The 25,403-nt window shown below is 34.7% G+C and overlaps 1 protein-coding gene across 3 annotated transcripts in view; it reads right to left on the bottom strand.

Annotated features, from left to right (window-relative positions):
- Nucleotides 1-12,995: 12,995 nt before the first annotated feature.
- LOC149538186 (uncharacterized) overlaps nt 12,996-25,403 on the bottom strand; it is a 102,683-nt gene continuing 90,275 nt past the window's right edge. Inside the window, exons 8-9 of one of the 3 annotated variants that reach the window (XM_089799574.1) lie at nt 18,964-19,075; nt 17,818-18,761 (exon numbers count right to left, since the gene is read on the bottom strand). The gene's annotated coding sequence lies outside the window, so the exon portion shown is untranslated. Of the gene's footprint in view, nt 15,018-17,817; nt 18,762-18,963; nt 19,076-25,403 lie in introns of those variants that run through there. The other 2 variants (XM_089799576.1, XM_089799577.1) reach the window with 2 other exon arrangements.

The raw sequence follows: 25,403 nt of genomic DNA, 5'->3' as shown, positions 1-25,403 counted from the left end.
AACCAAAGCCCCAGACCACCAAGAGGGTCTTTTCTTTGATTTCCTAACTTTTGCAAGGCAACGTGCAGCAACATGACTAGTCCTAAAGCAGACCCTATAATGGAAAGGCATTCCTTCATAGTCTAGAGTATGAATCCAAGAACCATTAGGGGCCTCAAGTTTAATCTTCTCAGGTAGTCCCTACGACGTACCCACCACCACAAGGATGCAAGCATAAGTAGAATGCAGGATATCAAAAGATTTGGAGTCCACCATTTGGAAGTCACCAATGGCATCTCCCAGAGCTTCAAGAATCAAATCCAGCCACAGGTGAAGGGGGAGATTAGGGAGTCTAACCCAGAGAGGCATATGAGAAAAAGATTTTGTTGCAGGGTTGAAACCTTCGTGCTAGGGTTTGGCCAAAAAGAGGGTAATGCCCCTTCCAACTGAAGTGGTTGCATAAAATAGCCCTCTTGTCCTCAGCATCATCAAATTTAATGATGAAGAAACCCCTAGCCACTGGGAAAATATGGACAAAACTTGAAATCAGAGGTTCCCAATGCTTGGAAATCCAAGCATAAAGAGCCTTAAGTGAAGGCCAAAATCCCTAGAATCTAAAGATAGCGGCTCTCCGAGAGAAGTCTACAACTGTGAGAGAGATTTCATCATTCGAAACCAATCGAATCAGATAGTAGACTGCAACGGGATTCACCACTGAGGACAAGATCTGACGCTCCACTGCAAGAACCCCCAAACCATGGATAGCAACCTTGAACATAGCCACATCTGCAAAGGATTTTCCCCCAGTGGGATAGAGATCGAAAGCTGATCGAAGTGGAACCTCGAGGGGCTACCAGGAGGGGCCATGGACTTAGCGCAAAGTGTTGGGTAGATTAAACGTGGCAAGCAGGAACATGCAAAATTCAAAGAACATTGAGTAATTCAATGTTAGATACATAGAATCATATCAATTTAGTAGTCTAACTTTGAGTTTTCCTTTTTTGTTTATATAGGAGGCATCTAATCCACCTAGTTCAACAAAGATGTTGCATTTTGACCATCCACCAACAACATAGGATAGTATAGTTTTCATAGGATGCATCATGAGATATTTTGAGATGGCATATCCCACATTATATACAGAAACATTGATATTCTACACATTCTGATGTCATGATCAACCACATTTTGTATATGGATATATGTATTTTGATATATATTTGCGTAATTTAACTATGGATAAATGAACTTTGATATGTGTGTGTGTGTGTGTGTGTGTGTGTAATTTATCTATGGATACATGTATTTTGATATATATATTTTTTCATTTATGTGCACAATGATATACATATTAATTTAGTATAGTATTGTTCAATTTATCGTGGATCATGTGTATTGTTCATGTTTATGGAATATCATTCATTTTGATAATATTTTTTATATTCGATTCAAATGCAATAATTTTTGAAGAATATTTTAATAACCTTTATTATCAAATTTTGAAACAATGTTTAATTTTAAATGATATGATATATGTTTAATTTGAAACGATCTCTGCAATCCTTTAAGATGTCACTATGGTTCACTCGCCCAAACACACTTAGAGCACCTTGGAGACTCTTCAGTACAAGGTGGCCATGAATGATGGAGGCTCTCCACGGCTGGAACAAGGGTGTCACTAGGGTTCACTCACCCATTAGGAGCTAATGGCTCTAACGATTCAATACCAAGAGCAACAGTTTCAAAATTACGTAGTGATGCACCAATGAACTAAAGCACACTACAAGTTTTGGCATGGAGTGAGATCGTCATGCCAAATTCAAACAGAATGTGATCTCTCAGAAATGAGAGTAGGCCTCGATATGATCGCCCTATAGCATTCAATGTTTCACCAATAGCCCCCACGAGCTTCGAGTTATGACCCTTGGAAGATCGACCTCCAAATGCACTTAGAGCACCTTGGAGACTCTTATGTACTAGGTGGTCACGAATGATGGAGGCTCTCCATGACCAAAAAAAGGGTGTCGCTAGGGTTCACCCGCCCATTTGAAGCTAATGACACTAACAATTCAATGCCAAGATCAACGGTTTCAAAGTTACGCAATGATACACCAATGAACTGAGGCACATTGCAAGTTTTGGCATTGAGTGAGATTGTTGTGTTGAATCCAAAAGAAATGTGATCTCTTAGAAATGAGATAGGTTATTATAGGCCTCAACATGACCATCTAGTAGAATTCAATATTTTACTGATATCCCCCACGAGCTTTGAGTTATGACCCTCGAAAGATTGACCTCCAAATGCATTTAGAGCACCTTGGAGACTCTTTGGTACAGGGTGGCCATGAACGATGGAGGCTCTCCGCGGATGAAACAAGGGTGTCACAATGGTTCACTCACCCATTCAGAGCTAATGGAATTGATGATTTGATGCCAAAATTAATGGTTTCAAAGTTATGCAGTGATGCACAAATTAATTGAGGCACATTGCAAGTTTTTGCATCAAGCAAGATCGTTGTGCCGAATCCAAATGGAATGTGATCTCTCAAAAATGAGATAAGTTATTGTAGGCCTCATAGCATGACCATCTTGTAGCATTCAACATTTTATCAATAGCCCCCACGAGCTCTGAGTTACGACCCTTCGAAGATCGACCTCCAAATGCACTTAGAGCGCCTTAGAGACTCTTCAATGCCAAAATCAATAGTTTCAAATTTTGGTGGTAGTATTAATTAAAATCATCATTTTTTAGGTCTCTCCACATAAATTACATTAAGTAAAAACATCTTTGTTTCCTACATTAAATCAACAAGTTTACATTTACAATATCTCAAGTGTTTCATCATTATTACATCAATACACAACTACCAAGAGTTGTAGTGTCAAGAATCGTAATGTCAAAAATCGTAGTGTCAAAAATAGAATAGATTTTTCTTCATTTTGATCCTTATTTAGTTTTTATCTTCATGCATTGCTACTCTTCATGATGTACCTACATTCCAATATCAAAAAAATATTAGTAAATAATTATATTAATCAAGATAATCATTGGTTCATTGAATCATTATGAATAAAAGAACATAAGAAGTAAATATACCTAGTCGAGTATTCCTGTAGGGTCCTCTCTTTGTTTTATGGTCTCCAATAGGGCTTCATGTTCAGCATTAGTAATAGTGAAAAGTTCTTTTACTTTTGGTCTTCCTTGATGCTTCAACAACTTCACGTTTGTTGCTATAATAAGATTTGAAAATCCAAGAATTGTTTTGTGCTTTCGATAGTCTTTGAATGTAGGAATTCCATTCCTTCCAAGAATGTATGTTGGCAACCATGTTCTAGCAACAACAATTGAACCAGGAGGATATGTGAATCCATCATCATTTGTGATTGGTTCTACAAGCCTTTGATTACCTCTTACACAACATGCTAACCAATAATCTCATTTCTCATCATTCCCTTGTGGTGCAATCAATGCAAAAACATGTCTTGGCTGAAGAAGATCCAATAGATGGTTATGCTCAAGTGAACTTTCTATGTCATCATTTATGATAGAGGGTATGATAGACAATGGAGTAAGATAATTTGGAGCCCATGTGTCCACCCACTCACTCAACTCACAATGATCCCAATCACACTAAAAACAACTAGGAAAAAAGCAAACTAGTTTTCGTGTCCAAATTGTCCATGTAATAGAATCAAAGCTCTGGGATTAATGCATTTTTTATGAGTCTGTAACAATAGCACAATCTGATCTATCACCTATGGACCTTTCCTCAACCAACCAAAAGAACCTATGTACTGCTGAATCAAGAGTCCCCCCTATGATAATGATGAACTACACCAATCAACAATGCTATGAGCATCAAGAAGCTCTGTTCCTAAAATCTACAATTACTCCTTAAGTAGAGTTATCTTCACACAAGCCCCTACTCCATCATGTTCCCCTTTCCCATGGTCGGACTCAAAAAAACTATAAATATGAAGCACCTTGCTCTCTATGTGCATCTTACACAACATAAAATATGCGAGAATTCTTGAATTGACCTATGCAATTATTTGACCAAATGATATGTCTATCCATAGAAATGTCATGCTCATTAAATAGATCAAAATAATTTTTGAAACAATGTTGCACAAACTCGTGAGAGTGAGATCTATCATCACTCATGTAAAAATGGTACTCTCTAATAACCTTCTAATTATCTTCCGCACTATTAAGGGCATGCCTTTATGTTATGTGGACAAAAATAACAATTTGAATGAAGTTCTACTAAGATTGTGTCTCATTTTGGGGTTGAATTGTGTAGTTCTCTGCAAAGTCAACAACTAATATAATTGTGCCAATGGAAAAGTCTCCTTGCACATTCTAAATTGTTGATCTAACCATCGAGATCTATGACTATGCCTTGCATACTTGTAGAAAAAAATTGTCTTAAAATCTAAAATAAAACTAGCCACGCTAATCTCTTTTGCAACTAATTCACATCTAGAGGTCTCACCTCCACTCTTCAATGTGTATTTCACCATTTTATATACCATTTTTTTTACTATTGTCCTCCCAAGATTTTATTTGCACCCCTCATGGAAACATGTGTCAAACTTAGATAAGCCACCACATTCTGAACAATTCTCATTTAAGCAAGCATTTCTATAAAAGATACAACTATCAACTCTAGGATCTAGTAAGTCTCTTGATGATTTTAGAAGTCCTCTAGCACCACAATTCTCCAACATTTCTTTACTATGAAAAGTAGAACGGATGGAGCATAATAATTCATGGTGCATAGAAAACTCTACATGATATTTGCAACAACATATATTTTGAATTTTAAGTTGCACACAATAAAATGGCTTCAAGGATTCAAAAGCCCTTTGTGATATATGCAATCTTGGATGACACTTTCTAAATTCCTTGAACAACATTGTTTGAGTTACCTCTAAAAAATGTTTAGGATGTGGCGTGGACTCTCAGATGCCAATTATCAACTTCATCACTTCTTTAGCATTGGATGATACTCTTGAGCTAAAGTGTCAAAACTGTGTAATTTCTTGTTTTACATCATCAGATAGATTCTTATCAAAATGTGGAAGTCTCCCACCAAAAGTCCATGTTTCATTTTGAAGAGGATCATCAGTTATTTCTTGTCTACTAAGTGCTCTTCTCAAAGTAGTATGATTTAGGTTCAAGTCAATACAAGTTTGTCTCATATATCTACCCTTTCTCAAATGATGACTTACCAAAGAGGTTGTAATAACCCTTCGAGAAAATCTCTTATCCTTCTCCCTACCATTTTCCCCAATGCTATTGAGAGCACTAAAAAGATTCTTCAGAATAATGCACTTCTTTCCATTTTTTAATTGACACGAATCTTCAATTTGGAAAGAATAGGTCTCATCTTTTGCATCTTTAATAAGTGCATAAAAAGTTGACATTGCTCCACCACTGTTTTGTTGCCAAAAAATATCTTATATAATCTTGAAGCCCATAAATGGTTCTTTGTAATTTTTTTCCCTCCAAATTGGTAATAATGGTTTCATCAATTTCAATTATATAGTTTGATATTCTAAGACCATGTTGATTATAATTAGGAGATATGTAACGTTCCTGTGCATTTTCATTTTCGACATGGTCAATCATCGCATTTACAATATGAACTGGTAAATTTTCATTCTCCAAATTTTCAATCCCGACATTATCATTATCAAATGGAACATTTTCATTCCCCGACTAAACATATTCATTTTATGACTCTATGATTTCACCTTCGATCATACATCGTCAACTTGATTAACATTTAACATACCTTGTGTGGATGATTTACCTTGTTCCTTATCCTATATGCTGCAATGTCTTCATTCGATACCTTCCTTTTGCATTTAGCCTTTCGATGACTATTGCTCCCCATTCAAACAATAATATCAAACACTTAATCAAAGATTATAGCAACTTTTGCAATCGTATGGGCCCCAAACAATATTTTTTATCCAAACCCATAAAAGAAGACCCAAAAAACCATGATTTTTGGGTCTGCAATGACTAGAGAATATTTTGGGAAAAAGTATGCCAGTATTTCAAGTACCCGATCCCATATTAGGTACCAAAAATGATCACCCAAATTTTGGAGGGAAGTCAAAATTTGGCAAGTGTGGGCAATAAACAACTAAATTATATATAATTATATATTAGTATTTATTAGTATTGTCCACTAGAATGCAATGAGTCCATTGGACCCATGACCTCATTTGACCCATTTCATGACAACATATGTCCCATAGGGGTCCTCGAACCCCTAGGGACCTATTTGATTTGTTTGAATGGGTAGAAAGGGGTCATAGGATAACCTATGACCCCTTTCGATGCATTTCATGACAACATCTGTCCCTAGGGGTCCTAGAACCTCTAGGGACCTATTTGGTTTGTTCGAATGGGTTGAAAGGGGTCATAGGTTATCCTATGACCCCTTTCGACACATTTTATGAAAACATGTCCTAGGACCCCTAGGGACTTATTTGGTTTGTTTGAATGGGTCAAAAGGTGTCATATGTTATCCTATGACCCCTTTCGACGCATTTCATGACAAAATATGTCCCTAGGACCCCTGCGGACCTATTTGGTTAGTTCAAATGGGTCAAAAAGGGTCATAGGTTAACCTATGACCCCTTTTGACCCATCCCACCAAACCAAATAGGTTCCTAGGGGTTATGCCCTTTTTGACGCATTTCATAACAACATATGTCCTTAGAGGTCTTAAGGACCTATTTGATTTGTTTGAATGGGTCGAAAGGGGTCATATGTTATCTTATGACCCCTTTCAATGTATTTCATGACACCATATGTCCCTAGGGATCCTAGGACCCATAGGGGCTTATTTGATTTGTTCGAATGGGTTGAAACCCTGTTGACGCATTTCATGACAACATATGTCCCTATGGGTCCTAGGACTCCTAGGGACACATATCGTGATACAATGGGTCCACTAGGGTCATGGGCTAGCCCACAACCCCATTTGACCCATCCCCTAGGGACACATGTTTCCACCAGCCCATGACCCCTTTTGACTCATTTGAACAAACCAAATAGGTCCCTAGGGGTCTTCCTAGGACCCCCAAGGACATATATTGTCATGAAATGCATCGAAAAAGGTCATAGGATAACCTATGACACCTTTCAACCCATTCGAACAAACCAAATAGGTCCCTAGGCGTCCTAGGATCTCTAGGGCATATGTTATCATGAAATGCATTAAAAGGGGTCATAAGATAACCTATGACCCTTTTGACCCATTTGAACAAATCAAATAGGTCTGTAGGGCTCTTAGGACCCCTAGGGACATATCTTGTCATGAAATACTTCGAAAGGGGTCATAAGTAACTTATGATCCCTTTCAACCCATTCAAACAAATCAAATAGGTCCCTAGGAGTCCTAGGACCTCTAAAGACATATCTTGTCATGAAATGCATCAAAATAGGTCATAGGATAACCTATGACCCCTTTCGACCCATTCGAACAAACCAAATAAGTGGACCCCTATGGACATGTTGTCATAAAATGCATTGAAATGGGTCATAGGTTATCATATGACCCCTTTTCGACCCATTCGAACAAATCAAATAGGTCCCTAGGGATCTTAGGACCCCTTGGGACATATGTTGTCATGAAATGTGTGAAAAGGGGCCATAAGATAACCTATGACCCCTTTCGACCCATTCGAACAAACCATATAGGTCCCTAGGGGTCCTAAGACCCTTAGGGACATGTGTTGTCATGAAATGCGTCGAAAGAGGTCATAAGTTACCCTATGACCCCTTTCGACCCATTTGAACAAATCAAATAGGTCCTTAGAGGTCTTAGGACCCCCAGGGAAATATGTTGTCATGAAATGCATCAAAAGGGGTTATAGGTTATTCTATGACCTCTTTCAACCCATTCGAACCAACCAAATATGTTCCAACAGGTCTTAGGACCCCTAGGGAAATATGTTGTCATGAAATGCGTTGAAAATGGCCATAAGTTATCATATGACTCTGTTCCACCCATTTGAACCAACCAATAGGTCCAGAGGGTTCCTAGGACCCCTACGGACATATGTTGTCATGAAATGTGTTGAAAAGGGTCATAAGTTATCATATGACTTCGTTCAGCCCATTTGAATCAACTAATAGGTCCAAAGGGGTCCTAGGATCCCTAGGGACATATGTTGTCATGAAACGTGTCGAATGGGGTCATTAGATATCCTATGACCCTTTTTGACCCATTCGAACAAACCAAATAGGTCCCTAGGGGTCTTAGGAACCCTAGGGACATATGTTGTCATGAAACGTGTCGAATGGGGTCATTAGATATCCTATGACCCTTTTCAACCCATTCGAACAAACCAAATAGGTCCTTAGGGGTCCTAAGAGCCCTAGGGACATATGTTATCATGAAATATTTCGAAATTGACCCATTTGAACAAACCAAATAGGACTCTAAAGGTCCTAGGACCCCTAGGGACATATGTTGTCATGAAATGCGTCGAAAGGGGTCATATAATAACCTATGACCCATTTTGATCCACTTGAACAAACCAAATAGGTCCCTAGGGGTCCTAGGGACATATGTTGTCATGAAGTGCATTGAAAAGGGCCATATGATAACCTATTACCCCTTTCGACCCATTCGAACAAACCAAATAGGTCCCTAGGGGTCCTAGGACCCCTAAGAACATGTTATCATGAAATGCATTCAAATGGGTCTGAGGACCCCTGCGGACATATGTTGTCATGAAATGGGTCAAATGGGGTTGTGGGCTAGCTCATGACCCCAGTGGAGTCATTACATCATGACATGTGTCCTTAGGGGTCCTAGGACCCTTAAGGACATATTTTGTCATGAAATGTGTGGAATGGGGTCATATGTTACCCTATGACCCCTTTTGACCCATTCGAACAAAACAAATAGGTCTCTAAGGGTCCTAGGACCCGTAGGGAAATATATTGTCATGAAATGTGTCAAAAGGAGTCATAAGATGACCTATGACCCCTTTCGACCCATTTGAAAAAATCAAATAGGTCCCTAGGACCCCTATGGACATATGTTGTTATGAAATGTGTCGAAAGACCTATGATCCCTTTCAACCCATTTGAACAAACCAAATAGGTCCCTAGGACTCCTAGGGACATATGTTGTCACGAAATACCTATGATCCCTTTTGACCCATTCGAACAAACCATATAGGTTCCTAGAGGTCCTAAGACCCCCAAGGACATATGTTGTAATGAAATGCGTCGAAAGGGGTCATAAGATAACATATGACTCCTTTTGACCCTTAGGGACATACATGGTCATGAAATGTGTCGAAAGGGGTCATAGGATGACCTATGACCCATTTCGACCCATTCAAACAAACCAAATAGGTCCTTAGGGGTCCTAGGACCCCTAGAGACATATGTTGCAATGAAATGCGTCGAAAGGGGCCATAGGATAACCTATGACCCCTTTCGACCCATTCGAACAAACCAAATAGGTGCCTAGGACCCTTAGGGACATATGTTGCAATGAAATGTGTCAAAAAGGCTTATGACCCATTTGAACAAACCAAATAGTTCCTTAGAGGTCTTAGGACCCCTAGGAATATGTTGTCATGAAATGCATCGAAAGGGGTCATAAGATAACCAATGACCCCTTTTGACCCATTTAAATAAACCAAATATGTCCCTAGGGGTCTAGGGATCTCTAGGGACATATATTGTCATGAAATGGGTCAAATGGGGTCATGGGCTAGCCCACAACCCCAGTGGACCCATTGCATCATGACATGTGTCCTTATGACCCATAGAGACATAAAGTAATTGATGTTATGGGTCGAATAGAGTCGTAAGCTAGCCTACGACCCCATTAATTTATAATAATAATAATAACACATCATTGTATTATATAATAGTAATAATATATGACTATATATTAAATATAATAATAATATATTACTAGATTATATAATAATAATAGTAATAATAATCATATAAAATAATAATAATAATTTACTATATTATATTTAATAATAATTATTATTATATATTAATATGTACTAATATATAATAATATACTAATACAATATATAATAATCAAATATATTACTATATTATAATAAATACTAATAATATATAATAATAATTTTATTGTTGAACACTTGTTAAATTGATTTCCCTCCAAAATTTGGGCAATCAATTTTTGGGGAAAAGATTTTGGCCGCCACAAATCGGGTGCCCAATTAGGCATAGTATTTACCAAACCTCTTTGGTCAACTCAATAAACATGTCTGAGACATGTTTCTCTGACATTTAGACTTTGAGTAGTCATCTAACAATTTTTTTTATTGAAATTCAATGAAATGAAAAAAGTTTTTTGATAACACTCTCAAGATTTCATCGATATAATTGCTATCAAATTTTGAGTTCAGTAAGTATTTATTAGTTAATTTTTAATGAAGATGTTTGTAAACTGTTGATTAACATACTGATTGAAAAATAGCTATAACTTTCAAACAGTATAATATTTTTGAAATCCAAAAGTTGTGTCGCATTCTATGCTTTGCCTAGTATAAGAAAAAAAATTAATTAATTTTGTAAAATTTTCAATTAGTTAAGGTGGTCAGACATTGAAGTTTTTTTATTATCAAAAAGTTATAGTAGATAATTCATATTTAATTATTTATTTGGAATAACAATACCAAAAAATATGTGTCACATCCAAACATGAGTCTTCTTTTTATATCTATAATTATATTAAAAGATATTATCATTTGATTTTGATTAAGGTGGTCAAACATACCTCTACTTTTTATTTTCACCCTAAAATTTTTGTAGTACTGCATTAAAATCCAAAATTTTGACAAATCAAATAATTTTTTCTCCAGATAAAGGCTAGTAGTTTAGAAACTACATTCAATTTCTTACATATTCTTTCTTATAACTTTTTAATATAAAGCCCATAATTACTTTAAAATTATGTGTCAAATTAACATAATCCTGATTTGCTGATTTTTTACTGTCATTTAAGGCCATAATTTGGTTGACCATGATCCTGCACATACCCAATTTATAAAAATTATATACCCAATATTGAATTATTTTTCTCTAAAAACAATTTGTTTGTGGTAATTCTATTACTTGCCAAAAAACTCATTAACTATTTTTATTGGTGATGAGCCAAAGCTTAGATTAGTTATTATTATATGTTGTAATTAACTATTTTTATGTATTTTAGATTTGAGTAAATTGGAGCCCAAGACCTCCCACATGAAAGGCTCAAAAGTTACCATTGTTATGTAGGCTTATGCTTAAAAACTCAATAACTATTAATAATATACAAACCAAGAAATTAAAATTATTAAAAAAAGTAAGATTTTCTATATTTTTATTTTACTTTCTAGTATTATATTTTTCCAACTAAAAATAGAAATATTTCTAATAGAAATTATAAATAAGAAAAAAAAAATCTATTATTCTTTTTAGAGTAATATCTTTCTATTTATTATTTATTAAATATTAAAAATTATTTAGTTATAATCTTAACCTCTTAGAATAATTAATCTTAATAGTATATATATATATATATTTATTTATTTATTTAAATTTTTTTTAAAAAAAAAATTTTGAATTTTTTTTTTCTTTATTATTATTATTATTGTTCTATTTGATTTATCTCTCAAGAAAAACTGAATCTAGAAAAGAAATTTCAAAAAAAAAAAAAATTAAAAGAAAACCCAAAAAAAAGTAAAATGTCATTTGACATTTTGATTTTTTGATGTCATTTGGCCTTTAAATTTTTTGAATGTCATTTCGCATCAATTATTTGAATCATCTTTTTTAAAATCATGCATAACTAACAACATATTTTTCTCTTTATACCACATATTCTTTGCATATTCTTGTGTGAGTAACTTGTGCTCCCATTGTATACATCTCTTCACATAATTAGTTTTTAAACACAAATCTTCTCATTTTTGCAAATCTATTTTTTAACTAAAACGTAGTAGGGATAAACAAGAGTATGAGTATTTGATATCACTTTTAAAAGTAGATCAAACACATGTTAGTGAACTACAAATTCAATTAGGCGTCTACAATCATTTCTTTTTTATATTAGTACATTGAATAGTGTGTCGTTGTTATGGTAAAAATTTTGATTAAACATACATACCTTTATTGATGGTTTTCCAAAATTTTGAAGATCAAACTTTCAATTTTCTAAAATATTGGATGAATAGTAGAGAAGATTGTTGTAGATGACTTACATTTCTTTATTGGGCCCGCGTATTCAATTAGCCTTTCTCTAAAATCTTTCAACTTTGAGGAATGAAATTAGCTCTAACATGTGAGGATCAATTGGAGAGAACATGTGATCTTAAAATTGTGCACTCCTAGTACAAAAATCATGGTTGTGTTAGTACCCAAATGAACAGATTGGAAATCATATTAGCTTGGCTACACAATGATCAAATTCTCCAATCGACTTGGCTAACAAACAAGAGTGATCAATTATGGTACTCCTCCCCTACACCTAAAACTTTGCCTTTTATAATAGATATGAAAATGTATATTAATCTTTATTAGGATAATTCATCAAGATGGCAGGCTATCTCTTGAAATAAATCTAATTTGAATGTAAACTATATTCTTGATTTGATTGCTTGGAATTGTAAATTTTTCTTTAGTAGATTAAATGCATTTTGATAGTTCCTTATTAAAAATTGTTTGAAAATGCATCGACTTAATCAATCTTAAAAAACAAAAGACTAGCACCTTATCTCCTTTAAAAGGATGCAATTATATATGAAATGATTCTATGTACAACTTTATGAGATAGCTTTAAACTTGTTCTTTAACAAGACTATCAACAAAATGTCTTCTTTAGGTTCCAATATTATAAATGAATGTTACAGCTAGCCTTATTTATTTGAACTATACATTTAGCATCCACTTCAATGAGATATTATTAAGTACTAATCAATTCACAACATAAATTGCACACCTCCACGAAGAAAAAACAATTGATATTATATTGAAAGTAGATATGCTCTGTGTCCAACCAAGTACAAATTCTAAAAATACAATCTCTAGTTGTGCATCCTCAATACACGAGTTCTAAAAACACATTGCATAAAACTTGTTATCTATTAGACACAAAAATGATATATTCATAAAGGAGGATCGAGTTCTTGTGAAAGGACATGCCCCTTCATCATGAGTTACAACCACTACCTCCCTTCATCATGAACTAAACCACTACCTAACTCATAACTAATAACTAATCAAGCTAATTGATTACGTTAAAGGACAACTCTATAAACAAAATTTAGAAATGAGAATTAATCCCCTAGTAAAATGCCATACTTTTGAATATGATCCAAGTACTTTTTAGATACATAGGTATCCACATCATGAATAGCGTTCTTGGTGATGTTCTCCAACATGATCTAACACTCCATGTCTGTCTCACATGACTCGTTCCAAATGAATACCATCATCATGGGACACATCAAGTGCTGCAGAAAGAATACTTTGGCATTGATTCATCTGATGGTCTTTGTGATTGAGACCTCCCACTTGATCTTTCAACTGTGGTAGTCCTTTTACTACTATTTTGAATTCAACATATTCAACCTCCAGGTCTTCTGTAAATCTTCCATGTTTGGCAATAACCTTATTCATTTCTTAATTCTCTTTGGCATCAACACCATTTAAGCTTTTGTCGTGCAATTTTATGTCCATCCTCTTCTTAATCCTATTGTCAATAATCATGTTCTCGACATTCTTCTTGTAGGCCTCCCAACACTTCTCTAGATTGTCATTCATCATCTCAAATCTTTTGTGTAACATAGCGGAAGCAATATCAATTCTAACACTTAAATTTGTTTGAGCAGTTCTTTTTATTTTCCATTTTCAATTCTTCACATTTCTTTATCCATTTTGAGTTATCTAGTGATGCTAGCATTGAGATAGGTTGTCCACCCCTTTTGAATCTTTCCTCACACAAGGCATTGCATTAATCCCTTTCTTTTTTCCAATTAAAATTTCAGTCTAAAGTTTTCAAAAGCCTTGAAATTTAAAACAGAAAGGTTTAATCTGACATTTCTTTAATGTCGTTTTTAAGATATTGAGCCATTTTTGTAGACTTCCAAAAGAGATTGTTGAATCTAGGATTCTAGACAACATGGGAAGTTAACATTGGCATACATGCTAACACAAATTTGTTTAGGCTGCCAGCATTTTTCTTAACTTGGCTTTGCACTTCCAGCAGGTTAGGAACATGCAATACTTGGATTCCAAGACTACATTTAATATTATTTAAAATGCACAACATAGTTAAATCTAGTAGGTGATCACATATTGATAAACCGGTATAAATTTGTACGTCTGTAATAAAACCAATTTCAATCTTGTCAGAATCACCAATCTTGAACTTAATAGCTTGTTTTCCATGTAAATGTAAACAATCTAGGCAAAAGATTTAACTCAAAAAATTTATAACATATTTTCTTTACACTGATCCAAATTATCACAAAATAAGATGACGCACAAAAAATTCTACCTACTTGAATGGTTCCAAAAACTAAATTGTAGCTCTAGCTATCAAATATCCAGGAAACAGCATGCAGATTATTGTTTAACTTCCAGATGTGTCATCAATAAGTCTGATTACTTCAAAACAATACATTAAAAATTCTGTTCTCCATTACAACAGCCAAATTTGCTGAATGAAACCTCTCACATAAGGATAAGGGATTGGCACTCCTGCTAAATTGATTGGCCACAACAATGGAGAGTGCAAACATTTTTATGTTTCTACAAAACAAAATTCTTGAACATGCTCTAACAGAAGAATTTGAAGAAATAACTATGCTTTGAGTATTTCAAAAATTCCAAATGTATAGATGGTTAGAGTTCAGCAACTCTTTCTGAATTTAAGATAGTAAATAATACAGGAAGAGTCATTTCCCTGCTTTGAATGATATATAACAAATCAAGTTCCCAGAGTACCTGAAAGATTAAATTAACACTGAAAAATGTATTGCACATTCCAGTTTAATCCTTTAGTTAATACTATGTAAGCAACTTCTGTAACAGTATAAGCTCAAATGCTACTACCCAGCCAAGTTACTTTTAAATTGTCTGGACTCTAATTACTGAGAATATTTAATATGAAGCCTACAAAATTATCAGTGTCTCAAATCAAAGGAAGTTTACGATTTACTCCAATGCAGGTTCTATATTTGAAATGAATTTATATGCTAGAAGTCCAGAAAATGAATCACTCTGTTAATTCTAATTTTGACCTCTTTGGTCAATCACATGTTATAAAACAGTATAAGTTTGTATTTATATGCTAGAAGTCCAGATTTCTGTCATGTGGCCAGACAGAATCACTGAAACAATCTTGAACTTGATAACGCGTGGTCCTTTTTAATTTTATGTTCATAGTCTACGAAAAAGAATCAAATCAGTAAATGAAACACAAAATATTTGTTTTGCATTGGCCCAAACTCAACAAAACTTGATAAGATGATCCACAGTCAAGAAGGGACCATCCATAAAAACTACGTCAGTTAGAGGCTCCAAAAACTTAATATAAAACTTAGTGTTAGATCCTAACAACCAAATGTCTATGAGAACATACAGATTTCACCAGAAAACTTTGACATGTCAGTGCCAAATCCAAGTACTTCAAAAATAAGACGGTCAGACAACTTCATCTGGCAGAATATTAACATATAGCTTCTGTCCAAATGAAACAAAAGCACAATCATTTGGGATAAAACCCAACAACAATGAAGTTTAGCCATTTTTAGTTTCTGAAGAAAGTGGAAATTTTGTTCTTCCATCCAAAAGCAAAAACTTCTGAAACAAGAAGAATATGTATCTGGGGCTACATCTAGTAGGAAGGCAAGAGATAAATGAACTGGTAAATTGACAGTCACGACTTACGAGTGTATAAATCTATTGACCAATCACTTTTATTAAGCATGCTCTTACAGAGAAATTTCTAAGAACGACAATCCTTTTGAGTATTTCAAATTTTGAAAAGTGCTTATGGAAACTTACATGGTGCAATACAACATCAAAATAGCCTGACTTCTAACTAGGTGTTGAGAAAAAGTGTAAGCTTATCACCAAAACATCTCAATTTGATGTTCATATATATGCCCACACAGCACTTGGGTACTCAATATGGCATTATTCAAGAAATGTTCCTTGTGAATTACATGCCTGCACACTATGCTCATGAAGAGCATAGCTTTCAAATGTCAAATTTCAGAGTACATTCCAGACATTTCATGTTTGATCAGGTTGCAAATCTAACTCTTCCCAACAACCTTGCCTGTTTCTAATTATATTTTCAATACTTGAATTTCACAACAAAGTCATAAAGGCCAAATTCTAGATTGTTAGGGTGCTTCATTATCAGATTCTTTTCCCCTATGACAATAACATGCCCATATGAAAGAACTTGCACGCTAACAAGTAAAAGGCCAATTGTTAGGGTGCTTCATTACCAGATTCTTTTCTTCTATGATAATAACACTTACAAAAAAGGGCCGTGTTCAAAAACTGACAACTCCACTCAACAGTGTTGTCTATTTCAACACATGACAAAATAAAACTATCCAAGTCAATAGAATATTATTGATAATCTATATATTCAAAGAGCTATAGGTACCTGAGATAATTTAAGTTCAGATGGTATTATAATACAAATTCGGGTAAGGATTCCCATTGTCTCAGCATTGAAGGAATGGTGTGTTGTGTTCAATTATAAGTCTGCTGAACAGTTTATCCAGATGTATTTATGCAAAAAAGTTGAAGTGGTCGAACACAGACAAAATGAAGTTACAATCCTGATTAGTATGCTCCCTGCAATATCACTTTGAGGTACATGGACTGCACTTTCCCAAAAACTGAATGCAGATCTAGTATTCATCTTATGTCCAAGAGTAAATTACAGAAAAATGCTATATTTCAAATGGGATTAACTGTCAGTGTAGATCAGTTTTTACATGTCAAAAGGTGAGAGGGATGGTTAAACAAAGTAGATAAAATCCCAGGGATTATTCCAATAATTGTTTTTTTGTAGACAAGAATCACAGATAAAAACCGATAAGAATTAACAAAACCCAAATATATCAAACAATTATACCAATAATTGTAAATTCAAGTAGTTCATACTAATGACATACTTTTTGGTACAATCTTTGACAAAGGATCCAGACAAATTCTGCTCATAAAATAAAAATATAAAGAGATTACGGAAAAATTGCTTACTAGGAATAAATATTAAATTATCATTCCATAAGTTACAAGTAACGGAATTCATTTCTTTAAGCACTCTAGGTCAGAAATGCTCTGTTCTGTTACTTATCTAAGAAAATAAAATTATTGGATGATGCAGATGGTTACAGAACTGATAAGTAATAGAATCTACACGACCAGGAATCGTTATATGAGAACATTTTCAGAAATGTCATTTTGTAATTTTCGGGAAACCCAGAAACAACAAACAGGCTTAGATGAGAAAACCTTATGAAGGAAGGCCATTTATTTGATTGAGGAAAATCCTTGCAGACTAAAAATAAGCGTAGGATTTGATTTTTGTTTATCTTTGTAATTTCATCATTGATTCCTGGTGTAGTTTTAACCATAAAACAAAACAAATGCCAAGATATGTGAAAAGTGATTATGAGTATGAACTATTAAGTTATAAACAATCCAAGAATTCCAAAGACAATAGTCAATATACAGTCAGCTTTAATAGTTTTTTTAAGATCACCTTCACATTTCTTTAAGCTGTTAACATTGAGTCGTTTTTATTTCAAAGCTGTGAGCCATAGTTTCAGCAGTCGTGTTTAACTGTAAATCATTGCTCTTGCAAATAGCCAGTCCAATGTCAGAGTTAGTGCCCTGACATGACATGTCCTGTGAATCAAGCATAAAGCTGGTATAGTACACTAACTGGTCCATAATGCTATTGTTCTCTACATTCTTCTGTATTATGTTTATGGTATGCAACTAAAACTCCAGTATTGATCTTTTTGTAGTATAGGAATTTTGTAGCAAATCTTTCAGGTGCTGTCATTGGGAATAAAACAGGCTCTATGGCCAGCCATCCAACCTTCCCCATCAATGGCTTGCATGAAATATCACCCCTCTTTTGCACTCGTATTCCTTAGATTGGAAATTTCTGATGAAATGTTGCAATCACTCAAAAATTTCAGAAAAACGTCTTCAGACTAGTCTTAGTGACCCTCTGTCTTGCAGTCAGTAGACCAAAGGTCCGTCCTAGGCTCTAGCCTTCTTTATTGTTTTCTTCTTTTAATTCTTTTATCATAGGGAGCATATCTCTTCTCACAGCTTCTACAGCCCCCATTTCATTCTCATCACTAGATTTCCAAGTCATTGTCTTCTCAACACTTCCTTCAGCATGTAAACTTTTTTATTTTACTCTCAATGACTCAATATGCATTGCGCTGTTGTAGGGGTCTTCATAAACCAAAAGCGGAACCATCTTTATCCTCCTCCACAAGAAGGGTGCCATCCCCTCAATGAACCATAGCTTCTTCAAATTGTCGGGTCTTTCTTGATTTTTGACTAGAATTATGCAAATCTTCAATGATAGGCTCGTCTACTTTCATGTTTTCTTTCCTGAATAGTGTAGTTGTCCACAACGGTTTCAGTATTGCCTCTAAGAATCTTGAATTTTTTTTTAAATGGTTTTTTTTCACAAAGGCTTTGTCACTTGATTATGTATCTGTAAAACAGTCAATGAACACAAACATGGCTGGTCGTGAGCATAAAGGCAACCAATGGTATTCATATGCTATCCCAATAGTTGTCTAGACTATTACATGTTTGAACTATTTGCCATTGATTTCACAGTATGATGCAGATGTCATGCTCTAAAGAAGCAGGATGTCTGGGGATGAAAAACATATGCAGTGGTGAATACATACCTTTGTGAAGTAAATATCCTTGATCTGGGCATTCAATCATTTCTGTGTTTTTCTAGGAACTTGAGTTTGAGAATATATGAATGCCGACTGTTCTAGTCAACAATTAAGATCTCTGTTGTATATGAATGCAAAAGAATACAGAGCAAGTGTCAACTTCATATATCAGCATAAACTAGTAATCTTTCATGCAAATGAAGAATGATTGTTATCAAATTTTTGTATCAACAGTATTGGCATCATACAGAACTAAATAATCTGCAAGCAACTCAATGGTTTGAAGGTAAGATTTTTGGATTAAAATGTGCATATGTTTTCTTGATTGAAGTTTCAGATCACACACAGATAGGCAGAAAAATATACACATCGTTACAGTGATTTTTTGCCTCATCATGATGATAAATCAGTGTGATTTGAAACATCGATCGAAAACTATATACACAGTTTTATCCAAAAATCTTGCATTCAAATATACAGACTCGTATATAATTCTATCCAACTCAATGGTTTTTATTTCTCTTTAAATTCTACTGTTACAAAGAATAGATCAAAAGCCTTTCAGTTGTTCTGTAATGGACTTGGTGTATAATAACATGTCTTTAAAAACATTATATTTTAGAGGTTGAATCTTTATTTTGGATCAAGACAAGTATAGATAAATATCTCATGAAATCTATAACAGGTGTTAACTGCTACGGTTTAAAAGGAGTTTGATGGATTAGAAGGTTGTTCAAATATGTGTTTGTATAAAAGATTGGTGGCTTAGATGGAAAGCCCCATTGACGGGTGGTTGACAGTTGGCATCATTTTGTAACTTTACTTAGCCTCCAACGATGAGACACGATAAAGATAATGAAATGATAGTTTCATCATCATATGTCTTTAAAACTAGGTTGCATGAGTACATGTACACACACCCCTTGGATGCATACCCAAGTACCGGGTACTCAGTGTAGAGCATCATTGCTAAGGACCTTGATTAAGATTTCTGATTTTTGTTTCCGTTTTTTGTTTACTTACCAGCTTGTTGTTTATCAAGCTTAACTAAATACGTAATCAGATTGAAATTTTGATACGTCATTGATTAATAGTAAACTATATCACTGTTCAAGTCAGAAGTTTATCATTTGCAATATGTCATTGTTATATGATTTATGATTTTGTTCAAGTTTAAAATTTGCCTTCTTTGTTAAGCATCTGAACATTTTATCATATGATTACTACTGTTTACAAACATATTGCAAATCTGAAACAGAAAACAATACATTACATCTGCAAACTTTACGACTACTCTTGTTTTGAAAAACCATTGTCATGACTCATTTTTTTAGATTTTTTATACATATTAAATTTTATTTTAAAAAAGTTTGATATAACCAAGTACCCCCGTCCCGTATTTTGAGAAATACCTGTACCCGTACCCTAAGTACCCAAGTACCCCTGTCCCCATACAACCTTGCATTTTAAGACTTTTCAGTTAAAGACAAAATTTCCGATGAGAATAATGAAGTGATGGTTGATTGGTCAGTTGTTTATTTATAAATTCTTCTATGGTTACAATGTCCTTCAACTTACAATGCATTCTGTATATGCACCTTTCTTTATTCAAATGGTCTGGGTATGTTGTGATCACTGGAGCTTGCTCAGTAGAATCTGTCTGCAGAAGTGTCTCGACTAAATTTGCAGATGTTGTGATAGATATAGTGATGTGAATGAGAATTGCTGGAAAGAGACATAGTCCATAAACTCACTGAGGAAAATGTAAGTATACTGTATACATAAAGTGAGTAAGGGATGTTATGACAGAAAAGGGAAAGCAAACATTTGTGATAAAGGAATGCAAGTGTTATGATTACATTGACAACTTGAAATGAGAGATTAATGATTGTGCTGTGATTCAGTTAATCAGGTGATCAGGTAAAATAGTGGATGTTTGCAATCTCTATTTACTATTTACAGATTATTATTCTTATAACTGCATTCTTTAAAAGCTTATATATACATCATATCTCGGGTGATATAAAAGTGATAGTTTACATTTTCAGATAATTGTCTTATGTCAGTTGACAGTACTTTCTGTTTGGAGGAATTATATTTGCAGATTTACAGGAGTACTGTAATGGGCACCCAAGAAATGCCCAAAAACTGAACCAACTGCTGATAGGAATTTAGTCAAATAATTTGCATCCAACTCTTAATTTCACCGTTAAATGTTTAAACCTCTTTATGGCTCCGGAAATAAATTGTTTGTTTGTTTTTATATCTTTACATAGATTTGAAACCACATAACATGAACAAGAAGGAATTTATAATAATATGCAAACTGAAGATTGAACTACTGCTGAAATAATATTATTTTCAAACTATTAAAATCAAATACATAGCAGACTTTTCAACTCACTAATTGCTCCAGCATTGTAACATAATATTTCAGTAATAACTTCCCATCTTGCTGCTACAGTAATATGAATAGTGCCGCGCTACAGTGCTGCTACAGTGAAATCTCCCTTTAATCAGTCCAAAACCCTCATAAAATCATCCCTTTACAATGGCATAAGCATCGGACAAGAAGTGAGAATGATATGAGCAAACACCCAATCCACCTGTAGCTGGAAATGCGCCCAATCTGTCTATTAATGAAGCTGATAGCAATGAGTTCTAAAGGCCAAGCCCCAGGGGAATGATGTCTACAATGTCACAAGAGAGGATAGATGTCCTCTAATGCCAAGAACGGATCTGCAACTCACACATCAATTTTCTTCTCATATTCCACCTGCCGAATGAAGCCACTAATACTCCCTTTTATTCTTTCTTCAAGGGTCGATTCAACTCACATGAGCAATGTGGGATAAAAGATGTGCAATATAAAACATGTTAAAATAATCGCTTATGTCTCCCTTAGGCACCCCCTTTGATTTGCACACATTCCCATTAAGTTTAATATTAAAGTAACACTTTAATATTTTACAACTAAATTAAATGTTACTTTAATAATACTTCAAACATAAAAATATATTAGCTATCGAACTCCAAACAACACGAGTGATAGCTCGTCAGAAAGCTCTTGCCGAGAAGTATCAATTTCAATCACCAAAACTAGCCTCCCCTATGTCCTACTGACTTACTAAAAATAGTAAGTATGCTTGAAACTGAGTAGATCAACTCCATTTTGGCCCAAACTGGAGATGACTAGGCCAAAACACTCTAAGATCCCTTTAAACCCTTCGTTAGCCCTTGGGACCATGTAGAACTAGGCTAACGCACACACACTTTGTCGACTATTAAAGTGGGGACATTACAAGTACAACATTACATAGCATATTTGATAATCATTCATATTCGGGATACTAAATTTTTATCTATATATTGTTATAAAGGGCAATGCTTCTAAAGTTGTAATCAATGTAATTGTGATTCGTACTGTCTTAATGTTGGTGCTTTTTGAATACTGAGTGAGTGTTCAAATTAATCCAAGTTGATGCTCTTAGAACTGGAGTTTGGTGACTCCTTAGGGTTGGTTCCTTTAAACATTGTAATTTAAGTTACTCATGAGGCTGGATTAGGATGGTAGATCCTAGCTGCGTTTTTCACCATGGTTTTTGCAATCCTGGGTTTCCACATCAATTTGTGTGCACTGTTTCTTTGTGAGATTGCATCTTTTTGGTTTCAGTTTTAATTACTTTCAAATTAAAAGTTTCACTATAAATTGAAACTGATTAAGAAGTAGATCTACTACTTATTCACCCGCCCCCTGCTGCCACCCCTCCCCTCAGTAGTAGAATTGTGTTCTACATTACATGTTCTAAAATGTTGCACCAAGTCTTTAGGTCCATGGCCAATAAAATTTCGCAGCTTCTGCTCCCGTGGCCTTCGTGGTAGACAGCTCATTGACTAATGTTGGATTCAAAACAAATCCTTCAGTATAACTTTTCTCCTTAGCAAGGTATGGATGTTCCTTCGATCTCTTACCACCACTGAACACCTCTAGATTCACAATCCATCATATTGCCTGTGCAATAATCAATTCTTAGCTTGCTATTACGTTCTACTCATTGATTTCTCAATCCAGTTGATTGAGTCATCTGCCCTGGTGGTCTAGGTTGAGTGTCATGTATTAAAAGATCTTTGATGCCCCAAATAATACTTTTGGAGGTTATTTTTTCTTCTCCCATTACAAAGTAGTCAAACCCTGAAAAAAACAAGTATTTGAACTGAGAGCTGTATCAACTCTTCAGTTTATTCTTCTACTACCCTCCAACCCAAGGTTCACATTTCCTTTGAAAGGGACTCTTCTCTAGCAACTTCTGGTCACTCTTCATTTGCAAGCTGCAGTTTTTTCTAGGTTCAAGCTAAACCCTACCATAGATTTGGCTGGCTACTTCTATCGATGCTCTGGGCTTGCTTTGCACTTCAGCTAGGGCTTTCACTTCTACTTAAGATCTGTCAAAGTCCCTCTTGAAGCCTACATTCTCACTTGTTCCATCCATCTTGTAGATCATCTGATTCATGGTCCACTTTTGAACCACACTGTCAACTCACAATGCCTTTGTTCAGGCTCAATGTCAGTAATTCCATAGTCTGCAAACTTGGACTCAGCAAATAAAATAATTCTCAGAAGAAACATGGCATGTACTCAGAAAATACTTGGCAACTTAAAAATAGTTGAGTTTTTGGGTTAAAAACATAAATTTAAAGAAAAATACAGCTATAAAATGTACCAAGCCCGAATGAAGAACTTTAAAACCACGCAAATCATCACAGCACAAGCCATTTTCATAATTTTTAAAACACATAAATCCATATATTTTCACTCTAATTCACCACAAGAAAACTAAAATGCAAGAAAAACACCTTTTCCAGTGTTTATGTCAATTTCTTCACACATTTTCTGCCATATTGGATTAACCAAAAGTTACATGCACAAGCTTGCCAGTTTTCATAGTTAGAACTTGCCTAAAACTCTGCAACCCTAAGCCACTAGTTTACTTTGAGTACTCCTTTAGAAAATTAATCTACAAGCTCTCAAGCCAGTTTTCAAACTATGAGTAATTCCTTTGTGTGGGGCATTCCCATTCAAATTTATCCTCATCTTCTCAAAAGCCTCTCCTCGTACCATTGTAAAATTTGTCATCATTGCTTTTTCAATGGTTGCAGTCAAGCGAAAGTGGAATTTGTCCACAATAAGAACTGATAATCACAAAATACAAGGATTGAAGTGATAGGTTCAAAAAATGATTCATGTAAAGTCAACTTGGTTATGTTGCTGGTTAGTGAATTTATTGGCTTTAAGTACTTTATTTGATTTTTCTTGGTTATGAACGATTTGTTCCAAAGTTGTGCCTTAACCACAAATTGTTGGGTTCAAGGGATTTAAAGTGCAAATGTAAGTTATCATATTCGGTCGGTTACCATGGAATTTGAAAGTTGATTTGCCTCAAATTCAAATTCGGTTCAAAGTCGGTTCCAAATCATTATTTCCCTGTAAAATTTGCTGGAAATTCAGTTAAAGGGACCCTGGACGACTTTTTGAACATCTGCAGCAAATTTTGACTGGTCAAAGCGTGCTCAAAAAGAATTTCGTGCAATTTGGGCAAATTTCAAACGCATTTTGGGGGCCAACGGAAGCGATAGGAATAGAGTTTTAACTTATCGTGCATACATGTCAAATGCAAAAGAATGGTTATCGCACATGTAAGAGTATTACATGAGTCCCTGCCCACGACCCTTTGAACCAATGGTCAATGAACATTTTTGTTCCACTGAAGTCAAACTTACTTCTTCATGCTGTCAACATGATCCCTGCCTTTAATTTTACATAAAGATTATTATCGCTATTTCTTTTAATACTCGTTGTCCATAGATATTCTTTCAAAAGTTTATCGGTACATATTGTTAAGCAAACTTGATAGCTTTCTGGAGACGGCATGTTATAAAGTTTATAAGATCTAATATTTTTCTTTAGTTCAGATGTTTGACATTTTCACACCTATACTCCAATGCAATCATTCAAATCATATTTTTCTTTAGTTAATTGTGAACTTCAAAATACCTCATAAGTTTTCTCATTAGTCCCTCATAAAATCATAAGGTACGCCTTCTTGACATGTCTTTTGTTCATACTCCTATAATTCTGCCTTATCTCTGCACAAAATTGTTAGCTATTTTTGTAGGAATTAGAATATAGTTAGATTACTTTTTATTTTGCAATAAATATCTGTATAACTGTATGTAGTATATTGTATGAACCATATATATATATATATATAATCTTGTACGGACAAGTCCAAAACGACCCAAACCCATCTCCAAAATTTTTTTGGACAAATGTCGAATCCACATACGAACCAGAATCCAAACCAGCAACTTAGGTGCAAATCAGACAACAATAAAAGAAAAGGCAATGAGAATTTGGGACTGGTTTTGAGGAAATGCCATGAACATTC

Source organism: Cupressus sempervirens, chromosome 9, assembly GCF_028749045.1.
Source record: "Cupressus sempervirens isolate cs-2001-9-10 chromosome 9, ASM2874904v1, whole genome shotgun sequence".
Lineage (NCBI taxonomy): Eukaryota > Viridiplantae > Streptophyta > Pinopsida > Cupressales > Cupressaceae > Cupressus > Cupressus sempervirens.
The sequence above is the reverse complement of the archived record's forward strand: the minus strand, read 5'-3'. Positions and strand labels throughout refer to the sequence as shown.